This window comes from Gossypium arboreum, chromosome 11 (genome assembly GCF_025698485.1).
Source record: "Gossypium arboreum isolate Shixiya-1 chromosome 11, ASM2569848v2, whole genome shotgun sequence".
In the NCBI taxonomy this organism is placed as follows: Eukaryota; Viridiplantae; Streptophyta; class Magnoliopsida; order Malvales; family Malvaceae; genus Gossypium; species Gossypium arboreum.
The window spans coordinates 61,529,470-61,537,887 of record NC_069080.1 but is presented as its reverse complement, the minus strand read 5'-3'; the positions used below and the strand labels follow the sequence as shown (position 1 = coordinate 61,537,887).

Sequence of the window (8,418 nt, the reverse complement as noted above, 5' to 3'; positions counted from 1 at the left end):
ATGTAGATTGACTTGAAGTGAAGTGGGTAGATCGGATCAACACAACAAAGCACACTATCCGATCAATTCGGTAGCTTTTGTTTTATGTTTGAAGATTTATATGGCATGTATAGAGTTTGAATGAATTGAAGTAAAGATGTTATAAACTAGTTAACAATATTTGTACTAAAATAGTTTTCGGTAAGTAGCAGTAGTTTGAATTTGAAAAATCACTAAAAATAGTAGAAATGGAATTAAATAATGAATAAATTATGGAATCGAATCTCGATGAGTCTATTTTCATATGGAAGAAGCAAAACAGGTATATGAGCTATATTTTATGAGATGTTTAAATTTTTGTGAAACAGGGCCAGAGCAATTTCTGGATCCCCTGTTCTGACTTTGGAAATTCACCATAAATTTTACAAAGATAATTAGAAGTCATACTTTATATGTACAGATTCCTTATTGAGTCTAGTTTTATTAGAGACAAACGGCATAGTCATTGAAGCTCTGTACAGAGAGATATCTGATTCGTAATACACAAAGGTCAGAGTAGTCAAACCCTGAAACAGGGAGATTTTAAATAATAAACTATACTAATTGGCTTGACCAAAAATTCTAGAAAAAAATTGGTAAGTAGATATATGAGTATAAATTCATATAAAATTTACGGATTTGGATTTCTTGTTTTATAACTTGAGATATGAATTATTTAGCAACTATGACACGCTTAGACAGCTTGTGCCGAAAGTGTGATATAAATTCTTTGAATTTGTTTAAGTGCTCAAATAAGTTTAGTAATGCCTCGTGCTCGACTCGTGACGGTCTCGGGTAAAGGGGCGTTACATTTATTGGTATCGAGCTTGGTTTAGCGATTCTCGAATATGTATGATGTGAAAAGTATCTAGAATTACATGCCATATAAATCGTGATAGTGTCTTTGTGTATGATCCGATCTAATCCTTGTTTTTATTATAGATTATCTTCGATTTGAAAAGATGTCGATAGACCGAACAAGTGAGCAAGAAGAAGTTAATAGCAGTACAAACCTCTGAACAAGGAACAAGTAGTGAAGCTCAATTTCATTGATGCGAGAACAAGAACTCAAAAATATGATTTATGGATTCATGAATCGGTGGTATAATGAGAATGTGCGAGAAAGAAATCAGACTCATAACCTCCTCCCCTATCTCAAAGATCTGTAGTACCCCGGTTGCTCCTCCACCTCCTCCGATAACTGAATCTAGCAAAGAACACCAATTGAAAAACTCGAAAGTTTGGAGTGAAGAATTTCGAGGAGATCGGACGATGATCCGGTTAAAGCGAGTATTGGTTAAAGAGTTTGGAGAGAGTTTTAAGCAGATGATGTGTTCTCCGGAGGATTATTTGGGATGTGCGTTTAGCTATTGAAAGAAGAAGCGTATAATTGGTGGGAAACCATTGAGGCGATGGTACTGCAGATAAACTTACAGGAATTCTTCCAAAACGAATTTAAGAAGAAGTATGTGGGAAAGAGATATTTAGATAAGAAGAAGAGAATTTCTTGATCTTCGACAAGGAATAAAACAAAGGCGAATATGAAAGAGAATTTGTGTATCTCAAGAGATATGCTCGGGATGTTGTACCGACAGAGGAAGAAATGTGCATTAGATTTGAAGAAGGGCTTAATGATGAAATCGAATGATGATTGGAGGTACAGAGATTCGAATTTGTGATTCTCTCGATCGAGCTCAAAAGATGGAAGAAGTGTATAACGAAAAGATGCAAAGAGAAAGAAGAGGTAAAGAGGTATACAAAAGAAGTTTCTCTAGACCAACTTCGACTTTTTCGCCAAAAGTTCAGAAATGATTACAGTCGACTGTTATAATCCGAACGATCGAATAACGATAAAACGACTCAACAAGATGTCGGAGTAACTAAGAAACCAGCAGCTAGTGTTAGTAGTGTGCAAAATATTCCGAGACTTAGATGTAAAAATTGTGGTAGATTTCATATTGGTGAGTGTTGGGGAAGAGCCGAACTTGCTATAAATGTGGTGGAACTGATCATTTTATTCGGATGTCCTCAATTATTAAAAGAAGATAGAGAACAAGGGAGAAGCAAGCAAATACTCCTCGAAAGGTAAACGTTCAGGTCAAAGTAGTGCTCTTGGGACTGTTCATTCGGGAACGAGAATCTGCAGCCCGATCGAGACAAGAGTACTGCGTACATATGCTATCCGGCAAGGGAAGAAGCTTCGCTCCAGATGTGATAGTGGTAATTTCTATCTTTTGATGATTACTGTATGCTTTAATTGATCCCGGATCTACACATTCATATATTTGCCTTTGCATTAGTGTCGAAAAGAAAATGACTGTTGAGTCCATGACCTTGAATTGCAAGTCACTAATCCACTAGGGCAAAGTGTGTTGGTTAATTTAATATGTCGAATTGTCCACTGAAAATACAAGGTCGTGAATTCTCTGCTGATTTAATGTTGTTACCTTTCGAGAATTTGATGTTATTCTTGGAATGGATTGGTTGATTGAACACGATGCCATAGTGAATTGTAGAGAAAACGGATTGATTTAAAATGTCGAGCGGGAAATAGTTTCAAATGAGTTTGGGGATAAAAGAATGATGTCGATTATTTCAGCCTTTACTGTTCGAAAATTGATTCGGAAGGTAATAAAGCATTTCTAGCTTATATTCTTGATACTCGGGGTTTTGAATTGAAGATGGAACAATTGTCGGTTGTTAATGAGTTTCTTGATGTGTTTCTGAGGAATTACTGGTTTACCCCGGATCGTGAGGTTGAATTCACAATTGATGTAATTAAGCACAGCTCAATATCAATAACACCGTATAGAATGGCACCAGGTGAGTTAAAGAGTTGAAGACACAGTTGCAAGAGTTATTGGATAAAGGGTTCATCGGATCGAGTACATCACCTTGGGGCTTTTGTCTTATTTGTGAAAAAGAAAGATGGTTCGTTGCGATTGTGTATTGATTACGAGCGGTTGAATAAGGTAACAATTAAAATAAATATCCATTACCTCGTATCGATGATTTGTTTGATCAACTGAAAGGTCTGCGGTGTTCTCAAAAATAGACCTTAGATCCGGGTATTATCATGAAGGTTAAAGAGTGTGATGTGCCAAAGGCGCTTTTGAACTCGGTATGGTCACTACGAATTTTTGGTAATGCCTTTTGGTTTAACGAATGCCCTACTGCATTTATGGATTTAATGAATCGAATTTTTCAGTCTTATTTGGATAGATTTGTGGTGGTATTTATTGATGACATATTGGTCTATTCAAAGACGAATCCGAACATGCACAAAGACTTGAGAATTGTACTACGACTTTGAGAGAAAAACAGTTATATGCTGAAATTTAGTAAATGTGAGTTTTGGCTTCATGAGGTTGGATTTGGGTCATATTATATCACCAAGGAATTCGTGTGGATCCAAGTAAAGCTTGGCGGTGGTGAATTGGAAAACACCAAGAATGTAACTGAAGTGCGAAGTTTTCGGGATTAGCGAGGATACTATCGCCGTTTTGTAAAGAATTTTTCCATGATTGCTTCACCAATGACTCGTTTATTACGGAAGAATGTTGAGTTTATGTGGTCGATGAATGTCGTGAGCTTTGATCGATTAAAGAAAATGTTAATGAAGCTCCAGTCTTAACTCAACCGTAATCGTATATACCGTATGTTGTGTACAATGATGCATCTTTAAGTGGTTTGGGTTGTGTGTTAATGCGATCGGGAAAGGTAGTGGCTTATGCTTCACGGCAATTAAAACCACATGAAAAGAATTACCCTACACATGATCTTGAGTTAGCTGCAATTGTTTTTGCCTTAAAAATTTGGAGACACTATTTATATGGTGAGAAGTGTTATATGTATACGGATCACAAAAGTTTGAAATACTTAATGACTCGAAGGAACCGAACTTAAGACGAGAGGCGGTGGTTAGAGTTCTTTGAAAGACTATGATTTGGTTATTGACTATCATCCAGGAAAGCTAATGTAGTTCTTGATGCCTTGAGTCGAAAGTCATCCTTGTTTGCACTTCTGCAATGAATGCTCATTTGGCTCTTAATGAAGAAGGTGTTGTATTAGTAGAATTGAAGGTAAAACCAATGTTTCTTCAACAAATTCGAAGCTGCAGAATGAAAATCCAAAATTGGTCTGAAACGACAAATGGTTCGGGATAATTTAGATTCGAGTTCAAGATTGATGATGAAGGTATATTGCGCTATCATAATAGGATTTGTGTTCCCAATAATTCGATTTAAAGAATGATATTCTTTCAAGCACATAATAGTATGTATTCTATTCATCCGAGTAGTACAAAAATGTATGGTGATCTGAAAAAGACATATTGGTGGCCTGGTATGAAAAGAGAAATTTTAGAATTTATTGCAAAATGTTTGATTTGCCAGCAAGTTAAAGCAGAGCATCAAGTGCCAACGGGTTTATTACAACCCATTATGATTCTGAATGGAAGTGGGAGCATATTTCAATGGATTTTGTGTCGATTGCTGTGACTCGAGAAAGAAAGATTCGATATGGGTGATTGTTGATAGATTGACAAAGTCAGCACACTTTATTCCAGTTAGAATAGATTTTTCACTTAATAAGTTAGCGAAATTGTATGTGTCGAGATTGTGAGACTACATGGAGTTCCAATATCTATCATTTCGCATCGGATCCGAGGTTTACTTCAAGATTTTGGAATAAATTGCAAGAAGCCTTAGGCACCAGATTGAATTTTAGTACAAGATTTCATCCTCAAACAGATGGACGGTCGAGCGAGTGATTCAAATTTTAGAAGATATGTTAAGATGTTGTATACTCGAGTTTGGTGACAGTTGGGAAAGGTATTTACCGTTGGTGAGTTTGCTTACAACAATAGCTATCGGTCTAGTATAAAATGACACCATTTGAGGCTCTTTATGGTAGAAAATGCAAGACTCCATTGTGTTGGTGCGAATTGAGTGAATCAAAAATAGTTGGGGTTGATTTGATTCGAGAAACCAAGAGAAAGTCCGAATTATTCGAGATAGTCTAAAAGTCGCCTGATCGTCGAAGTCATATGCGATTTAAAACGAAGAGACATAGAATATGCGATGGGTGATCGAGTATTTTTAAAAGTTTCACCATGGAAAAGGGTGTTACGATTTGGTAAAAGGGAAAATTAAGTCCGAGATTCATAGGGCCATATGAAATTGTGGAAAGGGTTGGTCCTGTGGCTTATCGTTTGGCTTTACCTCCGAACTTGAGAAGATTCATAATGTGTTTCATGTGTCTATGCTAAGGCAAGATAGGTCGATCCTTCACACGTAATTCCCCATACTGAAATTGAGCTTCAACCGGATATGACTTATTCGGAAGAACCGGTGAAGATTTTGGCTCGTGAAGTTAAGGAATTGCGGAACAAAAGAGTACCATTGGTTAAAGTATTATGGCATCGACATGGTATGGAGGAGGCAACCGGGAAACAGAGGAGTCAATAAGATCACAGATCCAAATCTATTTTCGGTAACAAATTTCGAGGACAAAATTTTTAAAGGGGGAGAGTTGTAACGGCCTAATTTTCAAGTGTGTCGGAAATGGTGATTTGAGATCACTAAATTCGACAAATAAGATTGAACAAGATAGTAATTTAATATTTATGAGTCAAGTAAGAATTTAGAAGAATTTGTGAAATGGTGAAATTAGTGAATTAAAAGAATTTATTAGGTCAAGCGGGTCAAAAATGAGGTATCGAGACCTCAAAGTTGAAAATCAAGCTATAAATATTTTTATAAATATTTATGGAGTGTCATTGAGTTAGTATTAAAGTTTCAGTTAGAAAATTTTAACGTTTGGATGGCTAATTAATTGAAAAGGATTAAATTGAAAATAGCACAAAATTTGTTACATTGTGAGTAAATAGCTTAAGTATTTAAAAAGATGGATTTAAAGAGCAATTAGACCCAAAGGTTAATGGCTGGACGGTTTGGGTATGAAATAAGCAAGAAAACAATGTGAACAAGGGGCAAAATTGGAAATAGATAAAAGTTAATAGTTAAATAATGATGTAATTGAAAAATCTAGACATTTTCTTCATAATTTCTCAGCCAAAACGCCATAGAAAGTCTGGAGAAAGCTGGTTTTTCATATTTTTACATCATGTGAGTCTAATTCTTGCTTTTTCTTGATAATTTTTATGTTTTTATGACTTTTACAATTAGGTCCACTTGTAGAATTCATTAGTTTTTGATTTTATGGGTGAAATTGGAAGTTACCCTGGATGGATAAGGAATTTTATGATGAATTATTATGAAATTTAAGTTCTAATTTCATATTAAGGTGGTTTTATTAAGTGATTTTGATAGGAAATGATATTTAGGACCTAATTGTGAAAAAGTTGTGAATTGAAGGTTGTTGTTGAAATTCAAAATATAAAAGGTTTTGAAATAGTTTATAATGATAAAATAAAGTGTTAATTGAGAAAAATTAGTTCAATTGATGGGTGAATTGAGTAGGGACTAAATTGTGAAAACTATAAATTTTGGGGTAAAAGTGCAATTTTGAAATTTGAACAGCATAAATTGTGAAGTGAAATAGAAATCAAATAAATGCTAATGAGTAGAAATATTTTATATTATAGATCAAGAATCCAAAGAAGAACGAGGAAAAGAAAAAGTTGCGGAATAGTCCCAAAATTTCAATATCTTCTACAAATTAGCCGGGTAAGTTCATATGGTTGAATTTAGATGTTTATTTGTGAATGATTGAAGTTTATAATGTGTTATTATATACGAATTTGTTGTGGGATTGTGTAGATTTTGTTAATGAAAGAATAAATGTGGAAATGCAAATTAGGAAAACGCAGGATTGAGTACGTTCAGTATCGTGGACGTGTGATGAATTGATTGGATAAGACCATGGTTGTTCCATGGCAAAGTGTGAAATGTAGGTATGGTATTATCCATACTGAGTTGTGAAATGTAGGTATGGTATTATCAAATCCATACTGAGTTAAGAAATGTAGGTATGGCATTTCCCATACCGAGTTGAAAAATGTAGGTATGGTATTTCAATGAGGAAAACCATACCGAGTTGTGAATCGTGGCATTGAGCAACGACGTACTCAATTTCGTAAGTCGTTTCCTAATTTGATTATAAGAAATAAAAGAGAAGTGATCCAAATGAAATAGATTGAGTAGTTATTCTTGTCGAGCTCAACTATGTGAATTATTATAACAATGGTTGTGAATCGCAGAAACTTTAGTAAATGTTTTGGTATTGTTTGGAAATATTATGTTTGGTAAGCATTACTTTTAACCTATGAACTTACTAAGCTTCAATAAGCTTACTTGTGTGTGTTTAATATTTTTATGTAGATTGACTTGAAGTGAAGTGGGTAGATCGGATCAACACAACAAAGCACACTATCCGGATCAATTCCGGTAGCTTTTGTTTTATGTTTGAAGATTTATATGGCATGTATAGAGTTTGAATGAATTGAAGTAAAGATGTTATAAACTAGTTAACAATATTTGTACTAAAATAGTTTTCGGTAAGTAGCAGTAGTTTGACTTTGAAAAATCACTAAAAATAGTAGAAATGGAATTAAATAATGAATAAATTATGGAATCAAATCTCGATGAGTCTATTTTCATAAGGAAGAAGCAAAACAGGTATATGAGCTATATTTTATGAGATGTTTAAATTTTTGTGAAACAGGGCCAGAGCAATTTCTGGATCCCCTGTTCTGACTTTGGAAATTCACCATAAATTTTACAAAGATAATTAGAAGTCATACTTTATATGTACAGATTCCTTATTGAGTCTAGTTTTATTAGAGACAAACGGCATAGTCATTGAAGCTCTGTACAGAGAGATATCTGATTCGTAATACACAAAGGTCAGAGTAGTCAAACCCTGAAACAGGGGAGATTTTAAATAATAAACTGTACTAATTGGCTTGACCAAAAATTCTAGAAAAAAATTGGTAAGTAGATATATGAGTATAAATTCATATAAAATTTACGGATTTGGATTTCAAGTTTTATAACTCGAGATATGAATTATTTAGTAACTATGACACAGTTAGACAGCTTGTCTGGAAAGTGTGATATAAATTCTTTGAATTTGTTTAAGTGCTCAAATAAGTTTAGTAATGCCTCGTGCTCGACTCCGGCGACGGTCTCGGGTAAAGGGGGCGTTACACCGATAGTCAGTCTAAGCGGATGATTCAGATTCTCGAGGACATGTTGCATTGTTGCATCCTTGAATTTCAGGGTAGCTGGGAAAAATATTTGTCGTTGGTAGAATTTGCCTACAATAACAGTTTTCAAACAAGTTTGAAGATGGCACCTTATGAAGCCTTATATGGCAGAAGTGCCGAACTCCATTGTACTGGACAAAACTCAAGGAAAATCATATTTATGGAGTTGA

The 8,418-nt window shown here is 34.7% G+C and overlaps 1 long non-coding RNA gene across 1 annotated transcript; it reads left to right on the top strand.

Annotated features, from left to right (window-relative positions):
* The first annotated feature begins 6,067 nt into the window (after nt 1-6,067).
* On the top strand, nt 6,068-7,619 carry LOC128283671 (uncharacterized). Its single transcript, XR_008274070.1, has 3 exons — nt 6,068-6,146; nt 6,626-6,707; nt 7,362-7,619. It is a non-coding gene; the product is annotated as an uncharacterized LOC128283671 (long non-coding RNA).
* Nucleotides 7,620-8,418: the final 799 nt, after the last annotated feature.